The sequence below is a fragment of the Melospiza melodia genome, chromosome 4 (genome assembly GCF_035770615.1).
Source record: "Melospiza melodia melodia isolate bMelMel2 chromosome 4, bMelMel2.pri, whole genome shotgun sequence".
Taxonomy (NCBI): Eukaryota; Metazoa; Chordata; class Aves; order Passeriformes; family Passerellidae; genus Melospiza; species Melospiza melodia.
This window is the reverse complement of record NC_086197.1, coordinates 98,328,190-98,348,708: the sequence shown is the minus strand read 5'-3', so window position 1 is coordinate 98,348,708 and position 20,519 is coordinate 98,328,190. Positions and strand designations below refer to the sequence as shown.

The window sequence follows — 20,519 nt, the reverse complement described above, 5'->3', positions numbered from 1 at the left end:
ATATATTCCCCTTTCAAGATTTTTACTTCTGTAACACTTATGTTTTATTTTAAATAATATCTGCCTCTACTTAAATAAAAGCCAAAAAAATTCCTTTCCTTTGAAATATATTTACATATTTTTATATTTTTATTCCTATTTATAATTTATAGTGCTGTATAATGTTATTTATATTCTATATTACAAATCTGCATTTTACTTACTTATGTTTATATTTAAATTTATATTCATAGTTTAGCAATTTCTCTTCATATAATTATTATATATTTCTAACTTAAGATTCACATTTTTATAAGACTTATGGTATTTAAAATAAAACTCCTGCCTCTATAAAAACTGAGGACACCCCTTGATTTCAACAATAGTTAAAATTCTATTCACATCTACCTTTAAAATTTTTATTTATTATATTTATAGATATATATTAGAGAGAATACCTTTTATTATAATAATAGATGTATTATTTTTATATTATGTAGTTCTTTTACTTATATTTATTCATATTAGATATTTATAGATATCAGTATATAAATTACATATTTGTATATCTGGATTTCTACTTTTATATTGTTTCTATTTATATTATTTATTTAAAAAAACAGCCTATAACCTAAAAAAAACGAAAAAAATCTCCAATTTATTTTAACCTTTTTATATTTACATTCTATGTTTATATATCTTTCTTAATATATATAAATTATACTCCACTCTATATATAATGTTACAATTATATACCATATGTTATACTTTTATGTATGTATCTGTTATCTATGTCTACCACTCTAATTTCATATTTATTTTTAAATTTATATTTATTTCTGTTTTCATGTATATGTTAGACCATATAACTTCATTAACCCGACACATCAGAACCACAACAAGACTGTACCTTTGTCAGCACCTGTACGCAGCCCGCGCTCATCCCATTGCAGGACATCAAAACAAAACCTATTTCTATTACTAACGGAACAAACATCCCACAACATTGAATCCTAATAAAAACTCAAATAAACCTAACTGTAAATAAATTTTAAATCCCACTATAAGCAGCCCAAAGCCTCCACACATTCTCATCATAAACTTCCTCCTAAACCAATATCTCAAACACCCAAAAAACTCAAATACACCTTGAAAATGACACAACTACTAATAAAAACAAACACCCATTAAAAATTAAATCTAACCAACTCACTACACTCAAAACTGTACAACTGACCCAAAACAGTACTAACAAAAAAAAGCTATATCTTTATGCACAAATAATAACCAATAATCTGGAAAAGCTATTTGAAAAAATTTTACAAATTAACTAAAAGCATGAAAATAAAAAAATCTAAACTATTAAAATACTACAAAATATCACTAACTAAATTTAAAAAATATTGCCTATAAAAACCCACCACATAAATGCCCCTCTCCCCAACAATAAAACTAAAAACACCTAACAAACCAGAAAGAAATCAGAACTTAGGAACACTAAAACCAGAGTGTTCAAGAAGTCACACACATCCCTTATCATACACCAACTACAAACAACATAAAACAATACAGTGAATTCTTAAAAACCACCTTAAAACCACTACATTGAAAAATATTTCAAAAATGAAAAACTGCATTTAACAAAAGCCATCTAATAAATTCACACCCAAAACTCCAGCAGCCCAGCTGGCCCTACCAAAGCTGTATGTTTATACATACGTTAAACAAAACCAAAATGCCAGTAATACCTGTCTATGAAAGAAGTCTATGAAAGAAACCTCTTGAAATTAATCCTAGCTCAAATACAAACCAACCCATCCAGAAAGTCAGCTTCACTCAAAAAACACTTTACACAGAGTTAATAATACCAAGAAATAAAACAACACACCATATACCACCAAGGAATATCATAGTGAAGGAAAAAAATACTCCACTTTTTTTTTTCTTTTTTTTATTTAAACTAACTTCTTCTATTAGCTAGAACAAAAGCTTTTGCCAAGACTGTAACAACAACTTCTTTTTCTTCTTCTCCTTCTGAAATATCCCTTCTCACTCCCAAATTCCTCACAACTTCTGAGTTTAAATCCAAGCAAAATGCAAAATTCGTGCACTTGTGCATTCGATGCTCCTGCCAGATTCTCTGTTTCCCTCCACATCTTCTTACACTTTCAGTCTTCAGGCTGTCCTGCCGTGATGAGTTTGTCGGAAGAATGGGTAAAGAGAGGATTTCCCTGCCTCCCTCCCCAGAGCTGGTTTCCTCAGCCATTTCACTCAATCCCATACCGGCAATGATGCACGCTTACCTGAAGCAGGGGAATAAATCTCTAAATGTCACTAAATACATAAAATGGACACAAATAAAAATACATAAATGTCACTAAATACATAAAAGCGCATCCCCATTGTTCCAACACTCAGCAGCCCATGCGGCCAAGGTCAGAACTCTCTGCCCCCCGAGGACACGGCAACCAGCAGGGCCCTTTGTCCCACTCTCCAGCATGGACCTGTGAAGCCAGAGAGGAGTTTACAGAGACCAGGAGGCAGCGGGACGGGGCGGGCGCCCGGCCCGACCTTCCAAAGCTGGCGGCAGCGAGGGCGGGGAGCGCCACGGCCCCGCTCCGCCGCCTGCCCGCCGCCCCGCCGGGATTGTCCGGCCCGCGGTCGCGCCTGGAGCGGGGCGGGCGCGGGCTCGGGGGCTGCCGTCCTGTTCCGACGCCACTCGCCCGCCCCCGCCCGCTGCCCCGGCCCGCGCAGCGCTGCGACCGCACCTCCGCCGCCCGCCGAAACCGGCCCCGCCCGGCCGCCCCCGCCGCGGGCGTTCTCCTCGGCCATCGCATCCCTTTGCATGACCGAATGTCCTTCACCCGTCCCCGCCATTTACAGACCCTGGGGCGACCGCCGCTGGCTCCCGCCCCTCGCCCTTCCCTCGCTCGGCAGCCGCGTCCTTGCCCCGCCCCCGGCACTAAGCAGCGAGGGGCAGGGCGCTGGCTCGGGTGGGGGGGTGCGATCCCGCTCTGTGGCCACAGGGGGAGGAGATTTATCGGGGTGTGCGATTTGCCCGCCCATTTCGCCGCCATCTTGAGAAGGTCAAAGGAAGCCCGCGACATTTGTGACGCGCCCTTCCCAAGATGGCGGCCGAGGAGGACCCTCGGAAGAAATAGGGTTTTACCCAGATGCCTCTCAGCAACCCGCCTAAATATGCCCGCCCACGGCGCCGCTGACCCCATAGACCGTGTCTTATACACTTAAAATGCCACATAAAAATCCATCGAGGCCGCCATGGCGTCGGTGTTTCATGCAGGCAGCCAATTAGACCGAGGCGGGCCCTCGACTTCCCCGCCCTTCTCGCTGCCACGTTAAGAAGGTCAAGGAAAAGTCCGTGACACCCGCGACTCGCCACTCCCAAGATGGCGGCCTCGCGGCTGCCGGTAGCGACAGAGCTGCAGTACCGCGCTCTGCCCACAAGGCGGCAGCACTGCCGCCTGCCCCAGCCGGGGGCGCAGCGCGCCTCGGGGCTGCGGGCAGGCAAGGTGGCAAAAAAGAACAGGGCCGACTCCCGCCAAAAACTGCTCTGAAATAAATGCCAAAAACCTGCCTCTTACCCCACCAGAACCAAACAAGCCCCCTTGATTTAAAGCCATGTTTAAATAAATTTTTTATTTCCATTTTTCGTATTTATATTCACATTCATAGCTATACTGGACATTGATGTAGCATGTAATTTATATAATATATTCTGTCTATTTCTATTATTTATATTTACTTATATTTTGTGGTTTTATAAATATCTTGCCATATTGATTGTATATTTCTATGTCTAACATTACATTTCTATCATGCTTTCATTATTTAAAATAAAAATCCCATCCTAACTAAATACAAAAAAGCTCTATTCTTTTAAACTACATTGAAATATTTTTATATTTATAGCGCTCATGACTATATTCACATTTATATTTATAGTTTATACTTAAGTATTATATTAATAATTATGTATAATATGTATCCTATTCAAATAATAGAGATAAATTATTTTCCTAATTATGTACCATATCTACTGCTACAACTTATTTTTTCTTACATTTTTAATTTTTATATTAACCTTCAGCTATTTATGATCTATTTCTATTCTTAGATTTCTACCTTTATATTATTTGTATTTATAATTTCTATACTAAAACACCTGCTTTTGCCAAATAAAAAAAAACTCCCCTTTATTTTAAACTACTTAAAAAAACCTAGAGTATATCAATATGGTGTAACATATAACAAATGATAGAGATGATAGATGTAAAATTGATATAAATATTGTAGTGTATTATAGGAAATAAACATAAATCAATACGATCCAAAATACAAGTAATACTGTATATATGTTATATTTATGTTATTTTATATTTCAAATAATTTAACATTTCTTTATATATCTGCATATACTTGACAAGCATTTCTATATTTATACTTGAGTTGCGATTTTTTTCTGGGTGTTTTCTGGGTCTTTTCTTCCCTTCTTCGAATTTTTTTCTGGGTTATTTCTTGTCCATCTTGGGGGTTTTTTCCAGGTTTTTTCTTGCCCATCTTCAGACTTTTTTCTGGTTTTTTTCTTGCCCATCTCAGAGTTTTTTTCTTGTGGTTTTTTCTGGGTTTTTTCTTGCCCATCTTGGGTGATTTTCTGGGGTTTTTTCTAGGTTTTTTTCTTCCCCATCTGGGATTATTTTCTGGGGTTTTTTTCTCATTTCTTTCTTGCCCATCCTGGGCTTTTTCTGGGTTTTTTTCTTGTCCATCATAGGGTTTTTTTCTGGTTTTTTCCTGCTCATCTTCGTCTGGTTTTCTGGGTTTTAAGCCAACATCGGTACATACCATGTCAGTTCATGCAATACAACCCGGCTGGGGATTTTTTATTCTGAATTTAACAAGGAGTCGCAAAACCTGGAAAGCAAAAGTCACACACACAAGGTTAAATCCAGTCAGCATGCGCTCACACACGCAGAGACGAGCAGACACAGACAGACACAGCCACGTGCTCTCACACACGCTCACACAATCTTTCCACTTAAACGCTCACTGCGGCCCTTACTCGAGATGCTGAAGAACGTGATGTGACACATCTTCTGGCTGCCACTCCGTGAGGTAAAATGGCAGATCCTGGGGAAATCAGCAGCCTCGGGGACCTGTGAGACGACAGGAAGGGTCAACGAGTGGCTATCTGACAGCTAGGACTTGTCCCCACTCTGGACTGATAAATTTTCTACCCAAAATCCAATAGAAGATAGATGTATAGGTACATAGAACATAAGCCACCATAGGCAGATACAATACAAGCCAGGACTTGCAAAAATTCTCTGGTAGATGAATTCTTGAGCCCTATTCCCTTTCAGAAGAAGGAATCTACAGAACTACTGCAGTCATCTGAGGAGGTGCATCTGAAAAAAAAGTTAGGACAACAGTCAGACAGTTCAATGATAACTGAAGAGCTCCATATATCCTGTGTCCATCTACAATTCCCATCTAGAGTCCAACTACACCCCACATTACACATTCCAAATCCCCGGGCCCTCTCCTATTGCACCAGGCTATGCGACAGGGCAGAGCAGCTCGGGCACAAATGTGTGCAGACACCAGTGACACAGGACAGACAGGACAGGACAGACAATGGGGACACAACACAGACAGAAAATTCTAGGCCAGGAAAATGGCTGCAAGGACTGAGAGAATGCAAAAGGAGACGACTGAGTTCAAACTGATAGTGAGCTGATGAGGCTCAGAGAACCCCGAAGGAAAAAGATGATAACTGAATGATTTCTTCCAAAAACTGCAAAGATGGATGCCTAGGAATCCTACGGTCAGAATCCTCTACCTAACCTCATATTACACCAAGTCCTAATCCACCTGAATGGATCCAGGTGGGCATAGCTGTCCATACAGCCCAGAACAAGACCTGACAAGACATCAGATGGGATGCTTCAAAAGAGAGAAGAGAGTCTGATGCCTGTCTGAGCTCCCGAGTCAAAAGTTCTGTGGCTCGGGTGCCAGGCCAAGGAATGCAGAGATCACAGATGCTAACAAGGATGCCAAGGATTCTGACAGGCCCCCCTAAGGCAAAAGACAGGAGATGAGATACACAAACAACACACAAGGCACAATAGACAAGTGACACGAGACACACCGGGACTGCTCTGCCCTGCACACGTCAGCACTGTGATCAAAAGTGAGACTTGGCTTTCATGGGGCCTAACGAGCCGTTTAATGAACACCCCCCGCTCCAAACTGGACTCAAAAACCCCTCCCAGTAATTCCCAAACAAGCACCATGCCTTCATCCCCTCTGTGGGTCCCAGCCCTCTACTTATCTCTCAGACATCTGGGGATGCTGGTCTCTGGTGCAAAGAAAGGCCACCTCGTCACCTGGGAAGGTCCTGCTGGCACCGGGCTGGGGTCTCTCAGACAGCTGTATTAAAGAGAACCAAACATCAGTGCCTGATCTTGGCACCGCATCGGCCAAAACCCCACCACTCTGCTACTCACCGCGCTCCTAAGAAGGCCCGGCACCTCCTAACCCTGACCCTCTGCCACACATGGAATGCATCTGCACCTGAAAGAAAGTTACAACATATGTCAAACACCACCAGGGTAACTCACAAGCTGCAAACACCTTATGTCAATCTAGGAACAGCATCTAGAGCCCAAGTACAGCCCACATTACAAATTCCCACTCCCTATGGTTTGTCCTATTGCAGCAGGCCATACGGCAGGGCAGAACAGCTCCGGCACAAACGTGTGCACACACCCGTGACACAGAACGTGACAAACAGGGGGACATTAAACACGACACATCATGCTTGTGGTGAGGGCCTCGAAGGGAAAAGGCAAAAGGGACCCCAAAGACACACTAGGGAACACGGCACACCGGACAACACGACACAGAGCGGAGCTGTTCTGCACTGCCCGCCTGAAAGCTGCCATCAAAAGCAGAGCCTCTCCCTTTAGCTGTCCTAAGAGGCCCTTGACAAGATTGCTCTCCCCGCTGCTCATTTTTGAATCTGTCCCAAGAACTCCCAACCTGCTACTCCGCCATCTCCAGGCCCTGGCCCCCGACTTATCTTTTGGATGATCGGTGAGGGGAATCCACGCTGCACCTGAAATGAGTCTGCCTCGGAGGGCTCTGTGTTTGCCTGTGAGCCTCTCGGTCAGCTGCAATGAAGAAAACCAAAACCAAAGTGTGAGTCCAGAGTTATGTGAGCCAAATCCCACCAAGGCAGCTACTTGCCCTTGCCTGAGTGTGCCTGGCTCCTTCAGGCTCCAGCTTCATCCTGATTCCAAGGCTGTGGCCTTCCTTAGGAGTGGCACCTGGGTAAGAGAAAGGCAAAGTTAAAAGGCATTCCTGTGAGTGCAGTGGATGACCTTGTGTGCCGTAAGGCACGGGAATGCCTCTGCTAGGCTTCTAAACAGCCTTGTAGGGGGGGTCCTCAAATAAACACGTTTTCTCACCCTGCTGCCTTCAAAACTCCTCCCAAGAACTCCTAACTGGATACCTGCTCACCCTCCCTCTCCCAGTCACAATCCCCAACTCACCTGAAGCCTCAATCTCAAACATCATCCTTGACACTGGGCAGATCCCTCTTGTGTCATGATGAATCTGCTGAGAAATTGTTGTTCTTGAGAGCTGAGCAATAACAACCACTTCTCTCCGCTGCTCACCTTGGCTGCTGGTATCCAGATTGACTTCCTAAAAAGAAAGACAAAGAACAGAGCTGTAACAGAGTCACCATACACACTTCTGCTGCAGAGACAAATGGGGCCTCACCTGCTCGGGGCAATCCCCTAACCCGGGATGGGGCCCTCTGGCACAGATTTAATCCATCTGAATCTGAACAAAAAGTTAGGACAAGAGTCAAACTCTTGCAGGATAACTGAACAGCTCCAGATATCCTGTGTCCATCTACAAATCCCATCTAGAGTCCAACTACACCCCACATTACAAATTCCAAGTCCCTGGGACTTCTCCTGTCGCACCAGGCTATGCGGCAGTGCAGAGCAGCCCCGTCCCAAATGTGTGCAGACACCCGTGACACAGAACGTGACAAAGAGGGAGACGTGAAACACGGCACATCATGCTTGTGGTGAGGACCTCGAGGGGAGAAGGCAAAAGGGACCCCAAAGACACACTAGGGAACACGGCACACCGGACAACACGACACAGAGCGGAGCTGTTCTGCACTGCCCGCCTGAAAGCTGCCATCAAAAGTAGAGCCTCTCCCTTTAGCTGTCCTAAGAGGCCCTTGCAGAAGATTGCTTTTGCCGCTGCCAATTTTTAAATCTGTCCCAGGGATTTCCAACCTGCTACTCCCCCATCTCCAGGCCCTGGCCCCCGACTTATCTTTTGGATGATCGGTGAGGGGAATCCACGTTGCACCTGAAATGAGTCTGCCTCGGAGGGCTCTGTGATGGCCTGTGAGCCTCTCGGTCAGCTGCAATGAAGAAAACCAAAACCAAAGTGTGAGTCCAGAGTTATCTGGGCCAAATCCCACCAAGGCAGCTACTTGCCCTTTCCTGAGTGTGCCTGGCTCCTTCAGGCTCCAGCTTCAGCCTGATTCCAAGGCTGTGGCCTTCCTTGGGAGTGGCACCTGGGTAAGAGAAAGGCAAAGTTAAAAGGCATTCCTGTGAGTGCAGTGGATGACCTTGTGTGCCGTAAGGCACGGGAATGCCTCTGCTAGGCTTCTGAACAGCCTTGTAGGGGGGGTCCTCAAATAAACACCCTTTCTCACCCTGCTGCCTTCAAAACCCCTCCCAAGAAATCCTAACTGGATACCTGATCACCCTCCCTCTCCCAGTCACAATCCCCAACTCACCTGAAGCCTCAATCTCAAACATCATCCTTGACACTGGGCAGATCCCTCTTGTGTCATGATGAATCTGCTGAGAAATTGTTGTTCTTGAGAGCTGAGCAATAACAACCACTTCTCTCCGCTGCTCACCTTGGCTGCTGGTATCCAGATTGACTTCCTAAAAAGAAAGACAAAGAACAGAGCTGTAACAGAGTCACCATACACACTTCTGCTGCAGAGACAAATGGGGCCTCACCTGCTCGGGGCAATCCCCTAACCCGGGATGGGGCCCTCTGGCACAGATTTAATCCATCTCAATCTGAAAAAAAAGGTAGGACAAGAGTCAAACTCTTGCAGGATAACTGAACAGCTCCAGATATCCTGTGTCCATCTACAAATCCCACCTAGAGTCCAACTACACCCCACATTACAAATTCCAAGTCCCTGGGACTTCTCCTGTCGCACCAGGCTATGCGGCAGTGCAGAGCAGCCCCGTCCCAAATGTGTGCAGACACCCGTGACACAGAACGTGACAAAGAGGGAGACGTGAAACACGGCACATCATGCTTGTGGTGAGGACCTCGAGGGGAGAAGGCAAAAGGGACCCCAAAGACACACTAGGGAACACGGCACACCGGACAACACGACACAGAGCGGAGCTGTTCTGCACTGCCCGCCTGAAAGCTGCCATCAAAAGTAGAGCCTCTCCCTTTAGCTGTCCTAAGAGGCCCTTGCAGAAGATTGCTTTTGCCGCTGCCAATTTTTAAATCTGTCCCAGGGATTTCCAACCTGCTACTCCCCCATCTCCAGGCCCTGGCCCCCGACTTATCTTTTGGATGATCGGTGAGGGGAATCCACGTTGCACCTGAAATGAGTCTGCCTCGGAGGGCTCTGTGATGGCCTGTGAGCCTCTCGGTCAGCTGCAATGAAGAAAACCAAAACCAAAGTGTGAGTCCAGAGTTATCTGGGCCAAATCCCACCAAGGCAGCTACTTGCCCTTGCCTGAGTGTGCCTGGCTCCTTCAGGCTCCAGCTTCAGCCTGATTCCAAGGCTGTGGCCTTCCTTGGGAGTGGCACCTGGGTAAGAGAAAGGCAAAGTTAAAAGGCATTCCTGTGAGTGCAGTGGATGACCTTGTGTGCCGTAAGGCACGGGAATGCCTCTGCTAGGCTTCTGAACAGCCTTGTAGGGGGGGTCCTCAAATAAACACCCTTTCTCACCCTGCTGCCTTCAAAACCCCTCCCAAGAAATCCTAACTGGATACCTGATCACCCTCCCTCTCCCAGTCACAATCCCCAACTCACCTGAAGCCTCAATCTCAAACATCATCCTTGACACTGGGCAGATCCCTCTTGTGTCATGATGAATCTGCTGAGAAATTGTTGTTCTTGAGAGCTGAGCAATAACAACCACTTCTCTCCGCTGCTCACCTTGGCTGCTGGTATCCAGATTGACTTCCTAAAAAGAAAGACAAAGAACAGAGCTGTAACAGAGTCACCATACACACTTCTGCTGCAGAGACAAATGGGGCCTCACCTGCTCGGGGCAATCCCCTAACCCGGGATGGGGCCCTCTGGCACAGATTTAATCCATCTCAATCTGAAAAAAAAGGTAGGACAAGAGTCAAACTCTTGCAGGATAACTGAACAGCTCCAGATATCCTGTGTCCATCTACAAATCCCACCTAGAGTCCAACTACACCCCACATTACAAATTCCAAGTCCCTGGGACTTCTCCTGTCGCACCAGGCTATGCGGCAGTGCAGAGCAGCCCCGTCCCAAATGTGTGCAGACACCCGTGACACAGAACGTGACAAAGAGGGAGACGTGAAACACGGCACATCATGCTTGTGGTGAGGACCTCGAGGGGAGAAGGCAAAAGGGACCCCAAAGACACACTAGGGAACACGGCACACCGGACAACACGACACAGAGCGGAGCTGTTCTGCACTGCCCGCCTGAAAGCTGCCATCAAAAGTAGAGCCTCTCCCTTTAGCTGTCCTAAGAGGCCCTTGCAGAAGATTGCTTTTGCCGCTGCCAATTTTTAAATCTGTCCCAGGGATTTCCAACCTGCTACTCCCCCATCTCCAGGCCCTGGCCCCCGACTTATCTTTTGGATGATCGGTGAGGGGAATCCACGTTGCACCTGAAATGAGTCTGCCTCGGAGGGCTCTGTGATGGCCTGTGAGCCTCTCGGTCAGCTGCAATGAAGAAAACCAAAACCAAAGTGTGAGTCCAGAGTTATCTGGGCCAAATCCCACCAAGGCAGCTACTTGCCCTTTCCTGAGTGTGCCTGGCTCCTTCAGGCTCCAGCTTCAGCCTGATTCCAAGGCTGTGGCCTTCCTTGGGAGTGGCACCTGGGTAAGAGAAAGGCAAAGTTAAAAGGCATTCCTGTGAGTGCAGTGGATGACCTTGTGTGCCGTAAGGCACGGGAATGCCTCTGCTAGGCTTCTGAACAGCCTTGTAGGGGGGGTCCTCAAATAAACACCCTTTCTCACCCTGCTGCCTTCAAAACCCCTCCCAAGAAATCCTAACTGGATACCTGATCACCCTCCCTCTCCCAGTCACAATCCCCAACTCACCTGAAGCCTCAATCTCAAACATCATCCTTGACACTGGGCAGATCCCTCTTGTGTCATGATGAATCTGCTGAGAAATTGTTGTTCTTGAGAGCTGAGCAATAACAACCACTTCTCTCCGCTGCTCACCTTGGCTGCTGGTATCCAGATTGACTTCCTAAAAAGAAAGACAAAGAACAGAGCTGTAACAGAGTCACCATACACACTTCTGCTGCAGAGACAAATGGGGCCTCACCTGCTCGGGGCAATCCCCTAACCCGGGATGGGGCCCTCTGGCACAGATTTAATCCATCTCAATCTGAAAAAAAAGGTAGGACAAGAGTCAAACTCTTGCAGGATAACTGAACAGCTCCAGATATCCTGTGTCCATCTACAAATCCCACCTAGAGTCCAACTACACCCCACATTACAAATTCCAAGTCCCTGGGACTTCTCCTGTCGCACCAGGCTATGCGGCAGTGCAGAGCAGCCCCGTCCCAAATGTGTGCAGACACCCGTGACACAGAACGTGACAAAGAGGGAGACGTGAAACACGGCACATCATGCTTGTGGTGAGGACCTCGAGGGGAGAAGGCAAAAGGGACCCCAAAGACACACTAGGGAACACGGCACACCGGACAACACGACACAGAGCGGAGCTGTTCTGCACTGCCCGCCTGAAAGCTGCCATCAAAAGTAGAGCCTCTCCCTTTAGCTGTCCTAAGAGGCCCTTGCAGAAGATTGCTTTTTCTGCTGCCAATTTTTACATCTGCCCCAAGAACTTCAAACCCACTATTCTCTCATCTCCAGGCCCTGGCCCCCGACTTATCTTTTGGATGATCGGTGAGGGGAATCCACGCTGCACCTGAAATGAGTCTGCCTCGGAGGGCTCTGTGATGGCCTGTGAGCCTCTCGGTCAGCTGCAATAAAGAAAATCAAAACCAAAGTGTGAGTCCAGAGTTATGTGAGCCAAATCCCTGCAAGTCAGCTACTTGCCCTTGCCTGAGTGTGCCTGGCTCCTTCAGGCTCCAGCTTCATCCTGGTTCCAAGGCTGTGGCCTTCATTAGGGGTGGAACCTGGGTTAGAGAAAGGCAAAGTTTAATGGCATTCCTGTGAGTGCACTGGATGACCTTGTGTGCTCTAAGACATGGCAATGCCTCTGCTAGGCTTCTGAACAGCCTTGTGTGGGGGGGGCCCTCAAATAAACACCCTTTCTCACCCTGCTGCCTGCAAACCCCCTCCCAAGAACTCCTAACTGGATACCTGATCACCCTCCCTCTCCCAGTCACCATCCTCAACTCACCTGAAGCCTCAATCTCAAACATCATCCTTGACACTGGGCAGATCCCTCTTGTGACACGATGAATCTGCTGAGAAATTGTTGTTCTTGAGAGCTGAGCGATAACAACCACTTCTCTCCACTGCTCACCTTGACTGCTGGCATCCAGATTGACTTCCTAAAAAGAAAGACAAAGAAGAGAGCTGTAACACAGTCACCATACACACTTCTGCTGCAGAGACAAATGGGGCCTCACCTGCTCGGGGCAATCCCCTCACCCAGGATGAGGCCTCTGGCACAGATTTAATCCATCTCAATCTGAAAAAAAAGTTAGGAGAAGAGTCACACTGTTGCAGGATAACTGATGAGCTCCAGATATGATGTGTCCATCTACAAATCGCACCTGGAGTCCAACTACAACCCACATTACAAATTCCAAGTCTCCAAGACTTCTCCTATCGCAACAGGCTGTGCGGCACGGCAGAGCAGCCCCGTCCCAAATGTGTGCAGACACCCGTGACACAGGACAGGACGTGACAAACAATGGGCACAAGACACAGACAGAAATCTCTAGGCAAGGAAAATGGCTGCAAGGACTGAGAGAATGCAAAAGGAGATGACCGAGCTGAGACCAATGGTGAGCTGATGAGGCTCAGAGAACCATGAAGGAAGAAGATGATAACTGAATGATTTATTCCAAGGACAGCAATGATGGATGCCCAGGAATCCTACTGTCAGAATGCTGCACCTAACCTCATATTATTGCAAGTCCTAATCCACCATAATGGATCCAGGTGGGGCACAGCTGTCTGTACAGCTCCGAAGAAGACCTGACAAGACACCTGACTGGATGCTTCCAAAGAGAGAAGAGAGTCTGATGCCTGTCTGAGCTCCCCAGTCAAAAGTTCTGTGGCCCGGGTGCCAGGCCAGGGAATGCAGAGATCACAGATGCTAACAAGGATGCCAGGGTTTCTGAGAGGGCCCCCTAATATAAAGACATGGGATACACAAACAACACATAATGCACAATAGACAAGTGACACGAGACACACCGGGACTGCTCTGCCCTGCTACACACCTCAGCACTGAGATCAAAAGTGAGACTTGGCTTTCATGGGGCCGAAGGTGCCACTTCATGGACACACCACCACCCCCGCCCAAAATTGGACTCAAAAACCCCTCCCAGTAATTCCCAAACAAGCACCATGCCTTCATCCCCTCTGTGGGTCCCAGCCCTCTACTTATCTCTCAGACATCTGGGGATGCTGGTCTCTGGTGCAAAGAAAGGCCACCTCGTCACCTGGGAAGGTCCTGCTGGCACCGGGCTGGGGTCTCTCAGACAGCTGTATTAAAGAGAACCAAACATCAGTGCCTGATCTTGGCACCGCATCGGCCAAAACCCCACCACTCTGCTACTCACCGCGCTCCTAAGAAGGCCCGGCACCTCCTAACCCTGACCCTCTGCCACACATGGAATGCATCTGCACCTGAAAGAAAGTTACAACATATGTCAAACACCACCAGGGTAACTCACAAGCTGCAAACACCTTATGTCAATCTAGGAACAGCATCTAGAGCCCAAGTACAGCCCACATTACAAATTCCCACTCCCTATGGTTTGTCCTATTGCAGCAGGCCATACGGCAGGGCAGAACAGCTCCGGCACAAACGTGTGCACACACCCGTGACACAGAACGTGACAAACAGGGGGACATTAAACACGACACATCATGCTTGTGGTGAGGGCCTCGAAGGGAAAAGGCAAAAGGGACCCCAAAGACACACTAGGGAACACGGCACACCGGACAACACGACACAGAGCGGAGCTGTTCTGCACTGCCCGCCTGAAAGCTGCCATCAAAAGCAGAGCCTCTCCCTTTAGCTGTCCTAAGAGGCCCTTGACAAGATTGCTCTCCCCGCTGCTCATTTTTGAATCTGTCCCAAGAACTCCCAACCTGCTACTCCGCCATCTCCAGGCCCTGGCCCCCGACTTATCTTTTGGATGATCGGTGAGGGGAATCCACGCTGCACCTGAAATGAGTCTGCCTCGGAGGGCTCTGTGTTTGCCTGTGAGCCTCTCGGTCAGCTGCAATGAAGAAAACCAAAACCAAAGTGTGAGTCCAGAGTTATCTGGGCCAAATCCCACCAAGGCAGCTACTTGCCCTTGCCTGAGTGTGCCTGGCTCCTTCAGGCTCCAGCTTCATCCTGATTCCAAGGCTGTGGCCTTCCTTAGGAGTGGCACCTGGGTAAGAGAAAGGCAAAGTTAAATGGCATTCCTGTGAGTGCATTGGATGACCTTGTGTGCCGTAAGGCACGGGAATGCCTCTGCTAGGCTTCTAAACAGCCTTGTAGGGGGGGTCCTCAAATAAACACGTTTTCTCACCCTGCTGCCTTCAAAACCCCTCCCAAGAACTCCTAACTGGATACCTGCTCACCCTCCCTCTCCCAGTCACAATCCCCAACTCACCTGAAGCCTCAATCTCAAACATCATCCTTGACACTGGGCAGATCCCTCTTGTGTCATGATGAATCTGCTGAGAAATTGTTGTTCTTGAGAGCTGAGCAATAACAACCACTTCTCTCCGCTGCTCACCTTGGCTGCTGGTATCCAGATTGACTTCCTAAAAAGAAAGACAAAGAACAGAGCTGTAACAGAGTCACCATACACACTTCTGCTGCAGAGACAAATGGGGCCTCACCTGCTCGGGGCAATCCCCTAACCCGGGATGGGGCCCTCTGGCACAGATTTAATCCATCTGAATCTGAACAAAAAGTTAGGACAAGAGTCAAACTCTTGCAGGATAACTGAACAGCTCCAGATATCCTGTGTCCATCTACAAATCCCATCTAGAGTCCAACTACACCCCACATTACAAATTCCAAGTCCCTGGGACTTCTCCTGTCGCACCAGGCTATGCGGCAGTGCAGAGCAGCCCCGTCCCAAATGTGTGCAGACACCCGTGACACAGAACGTGACAAAGAGGGAGACGTGAAACACGGCACATCATGCTTGTGGTGAGGACCTCGAGGGGAGAAGGCAAAAGGGACCCCAAAGACACACTAGGGAACACGGCACACCGGACAACACGACACAGAGCGGAGCTGTTCTGCACTGCCCGCCTGAAAGCTGCCATCAAAAGTAGAGCCTCTCCCTTTAGCTGTCCTAAGAGGCCCTTGCAGAAGATTGCTTTTGCCGCTGCCAATTTTTAAATCTGTCCCAGGGATTTCCAACCTGCTACTCCCCCATCTCCAGGCCCTGGCCCCCGACTTATCTTTTGGATGATCGGTGAGGGGAATCCACGTTGCACCTGAAATGAGTCTGCCTCGGAGGGCTCTGTGATGGCCTGTGAGCCTCTCGGTCAGCTGCAATGAAGAAAACCAAAACCAAAGTGTGAGTCCAGAGTTATCTGGGCCAAATCCCACCAAGGCAGCTACTTGCCCTTGCCTGAGTGTGCCTGGCTCCTTCAGGCTCCAGCTTCATCCTGATTCCAAGGCTGTGGCCTTCCTTGGGAGTGGCACCTGGGTAAGAGAAAGGCAAAGTTAAAAGGCATTCCTGTGAGTGCATTGGATGACCTTGTGTGCCGTAAGGCACGGGAATGCCTCTGCTAGGCTTCTAAACAGCCTTGTAGGGGGGGTCCTCAAATAAACACGTTTTCTCACCCTGCTGCCTTCAAAACCCCTCCCAAGAACTCCTAACTGGATACCTGCTCACCCTCCCTCTCCCAGTCACAATCCCCAACTCACCTGAAGCCTCAATCTCAAACATCATCCTTGACACTGGGCAGATCCCTCTTGTGTCATGATGAATCTGCTGAAAAATTGTTGTTCTTGAGAGCTGAGCAATAACAACCACTTCTCTCCGCTGCTCACCTTGGCTGCTGGTATCCAGATTGACTTCCTAAAAAGAAAGACAAAGAACAGAGCTGTAACAGAGTCACCATACACACTTCTGCTGCAGAGACAAATGGGGCCTCACCTGCTCGGGGCAATCCCCTAACCCGGGATGGGGCCCTCTGGCACAGATTTAATCCATCTCAATCTGAAAAAAAAGTTAGGACAAGAGTCAAACTCTTGCAGGATAACTGAACAGCTCCAGATATCCTGTGTCCATCTACAAATCCCATCTAGAGTCCAACTACACCCCACATTACAAATTCCAAGTCCCTGGGACTTCTCCAGTCGCACCAGGCTATGCGGCAGTGCAGAGCAGCCCCGTCCCAAATGTGTGCAGACACCCGTGACACAGAACGTGACAAAGAGGGAGACGTGAAACACGGCACATCATGCTTGTGGTGAAGACCTCGAGGGGAGAAGGCAAAAGGGACCCCAAAGACACACTAGGGAACACGGCACACCGGACAACACGACACAGACCGGAGCTGTTCTGCACTGCCCGCCTGAAAGCTGCCATCAAAAGCAGAGCCTCTCCCTTTAGCTGTCCTAAGAGGCCCTTGCAGAAGATTGCTTTTGCCGCTGCCAATTTTTAAATCTGTCCCAGGGATTTCCAACCTGCTACTCCCCCATCTCCAGGCCCTGGCCCCCGATTTATCTTTTGGATGATCGGTGAGGGGAATCCACGTTGCACCTGAAATGAGTCTGCCTCGGAGGGCTCTGTGATGGCCTGTGAGCCTCTCGGTCAGCTGCAATGAAGAAAACCAAAACCAAAGTGTGAGTCCAGAGTTATCTGGGCCAAATCCCACCAAGGCAGCTACTTGCCCTCTCCTGAGTGTGCCTGGCTCCTTCAGGCTCCAGCTTCATCCTGATTCCAAGGCTGTGGCCTTCATTAGGAGTGCCACCTGGGTTAGAGAAAGGCAAAGTTCAATGGCATTCCTGTGAGTGCACTAGATGACCTTGTGTGCTCTAAGACATGGGAATGCCTCTGATAGGCTTGTGAACAGCCTTGTGTGGAGGGGCCCTCAAATAAACACCCTTTCTCACCCTGCTGCCTTCAAACCCCCTCCCAAGAACTCCTAACTGGACACCTGCTCACCCTCCCTCTCCCAATTACAATCCTCAACTCACGTGAAGCCTCAATCTCAAACATCTTCTTGGACACTGGGCAGATCCCTCTTGTGTCATGATCAATCTGCTGAAAAAAATGTTGTGCTTGACACAGCTTGGAATTTCAGGGAGTTGCACTCCTTAAATAAAAAAAAAAAAAAAAAAAACAAAAAAAAAACCAAAAACCATAAAACCCAAAACACCTAACTCCCCACAGAAACAAAAAAACCACAGAAAACATAAAAAAATCCAAAAAACCCACGAAAACCAACCAAAAACCCCCAAAAAACCCAAAAAACCCAAATACTCCAAAAAAACAAATCCAACCAAAAAAAAAACCAGAGCAAAACTAAACATTACAAAAGCACCTTACCACTCCTAAACACAAAACCCAAAATCACAAACCTAAATACTCCCTGTATTCCATGCTGTTTTCTTCACAGAATTTTCCAAGCCTCTGTGCTTTAGATGTCCAGAAACACCTGCTGGAATGAAGCTGAGATGGGCTGAAAAAGCCTCTTCACTGAAATGAGGAGAGCTCTTAACCCAGCATATCCCAGAGAGGGAATGAAGCCCCTCAGCCACGGCTGGGGTTAATATACCCCTGATGGTGCCCGCCTCTCGTTCCCATGGCACCCAGGAAAAGGGAGGGGGCTAATCCCACCAAACCCTCAGAGCAGCTGCAGCTGTTTGGCTCCTCTGACTCACATTCAAGGGCAGTAAAGGGCTTGTTATAGAAGAAAACTCTTCAGAAAAATAACAGTGCTTTCTTTTTTACAACAACTACTTGGAGCAGAAGAACAGAAACCTGGCAAGATATAAAACTTTGTGGTAAGGTTACATAGCTAGATCAATTGGGTAATTGGGTAATTTGCTGTTACCTTACATAATTATTCTGTGTTTAACAAAAGCCATCTAATAAATTCACACCCAAAGCTCCAGCAGCCCAGCTGGCCCTACCAAATCTCTATGTTTATGCATACAGTAAACAAAACCAAAATCCCAGTAATACCTATCTGTGAAAGAAACCTCTTGAAATTGATCCTACCTCAAATACAAAACATCCCATGCAAAGTTAGCTTGACTCAAAAAACAATTTACACAGAGCTAATAACACCAAGAAATAAAACAACACACCATATACCACCAAAGAATATAATAGTGAAGAAAAAAGAAACCACTTTTTTTTTTTTTCCTTAATTTAAACTAACTTCTTTTATTAGCTAGAACAAAAGCTTTTGCCAGGACTGCAACAACAACTTCTTTTCCTTCTTCTCCTTCTGAAATGTCCCTTCTCCTTCCCAAATTCCTTACAACTTCTGAGTTCACATCCAAGCAAAAAGCAAAATTCGTGCACTTGTGCGTTCGATGCTCCTGTCAGATTCTCTGTTTCTCTTCACATCTTCTTACACTTTCAGTCTTCAGGCTGTCCTGCCGTGATGAGTTTGACGGAAGAATTGGTAAACGTTAAGAGAGGATTTCCCTGCCTCCCTCCCCAGAGCTGGTTTCCTTAGCGCATTTCACTCAATCCCAGGCCGGCAACGATGCACGCTCACCTGAAGCGCGCAGGGCTCACAGATGCTCGGCTAAATTCGGCTGTAATCGGCTAAACTCGGGCATTGTCATCTGCATTCGGCTGGACTCTACCCTTCGGCACGGCTCGGCTCGCTTCGGCCGAACTCGGAGCCGCTCTCTGCGCTCGGTGCGGCTCGGCTCGCTTCGGCCGAACTCGGAGCCGCTCAGTGCGCTCGGCGCGCCTCGGCTCACTTCGGCCCAACTCGGAGCCGATCAGTGCGCTCGGCGCGCCTCGGCTCTCTTCGGCCCAACTCGGAGCCGATCAGTGCGCTCGGCGGGGCTCGGCTCGCTTCGGCCGAACTCGGAGCCTCTCCGTGCGCTCGGCGGGGCTCGGCTCGCTTCGGCCTAACTCGGAGCCGCTCAGTGCGCTCGGTGCGGCTCGGCTCGCTACGGCCGAACTCGGAGCCGCTCAGTGCGCTCGGCACGGCTCGGCTCGCTTCGGCCGAACTCGGAGCCGTTCTGTGCGCTCGGCGCGGCTCGGCTTCATTCGGCCGAACTCGGAGCCGCTTAGTGCGCTCGGCGAGGCGAGGCTCGCTACGGCCGAACTCGGAGCCGCTCAGTGCGCTCGGCACGGCTCGGCTCGCTTCGGCCGAACTCGGAGCCGTTCTGTGCGCTCGGCGCGGCTCGGCTTCATTCGGCCGAACTCGGAGCCTCTCCGTGCGCTCGGCGGGGCTCGGCTCGCTTCGGCCTAACTCGGAGCCGCTCAGTGCGCTCGGCGCGGCTCGGCTCTCTTCGGCCGCACTCGGAGCCGATCAGTGCGCTCGGCGCGCCTCGGCTCTCTTCGGCCGAACTCGGAGCCGCTCTCTGCGCTCGGCGAGGCTCGGCTCGCTTCGGCCGAACTCGGAGCCGCTCTGTGCGCTCGGCGCGGCCCGGCTCGCTTCGGCCCAACTCGGAGCCGCGCTCTGCGCGTTCGGCTGAGCTCGGCTCCGCTCGGCTCCCGTCGCCGCCTCACGTTAAACTCGCCCGGCTCGGGGCTCTCCTGCTGCCGCGTCCCGCGGGCGGCCCGGCCATCCCACGGACACGATCGGGAGCGCGGCGTGGCACAGGAGCTCATTGGGCTGTGACCGCACTCGCGCTAATTAGCGCGCACGAGAGCAGCGGGCTCGGTTCGGCTAAGCTCGGCTCGGTTCAGGCAGCCTCGCAAGCCTGGCCTCGGTTCGCTCGAGGCCGTCAGGTTCCGCCGGTCTCGCCTTGGTTCGGCTGAGCTCGTTCCATTCGGCCGAAGGAGGCGTCGTTCTCTCGTGTTTTTTACAAATATCTTTCTATATTGACTGTATATTTCTATATTTAGTTTTATACTTCTATAA

At 48.7% G+C, this 20,519-nt stretch overlaps 1 long non-coding RNA gene across 1 annotated transcript; it reads right to left on the bottom strand.

Annotated features, from left to right (window-relative positions):
- Nucleotides 1-4,333: 4,333 nt before the first annotated feature.
- Nucleotides 4,334-7,145, bottom strand: LOC134418124 (uncharacterized). The gene is made up of 3 exons (XR_010027712.1): nt 6,504-7,145; nt 5,057-6,426; nt 4,334-4,908 (listed from the first exon to the last, which is right to left on the bottom strand). It is a non-coding gene; the product is annotated as an uncharacterized LOC134418124 (long non-coding RNA).
- Between the last annotated feature and the right edge of the window lie 13,374 nt (nt 7,146-20,519).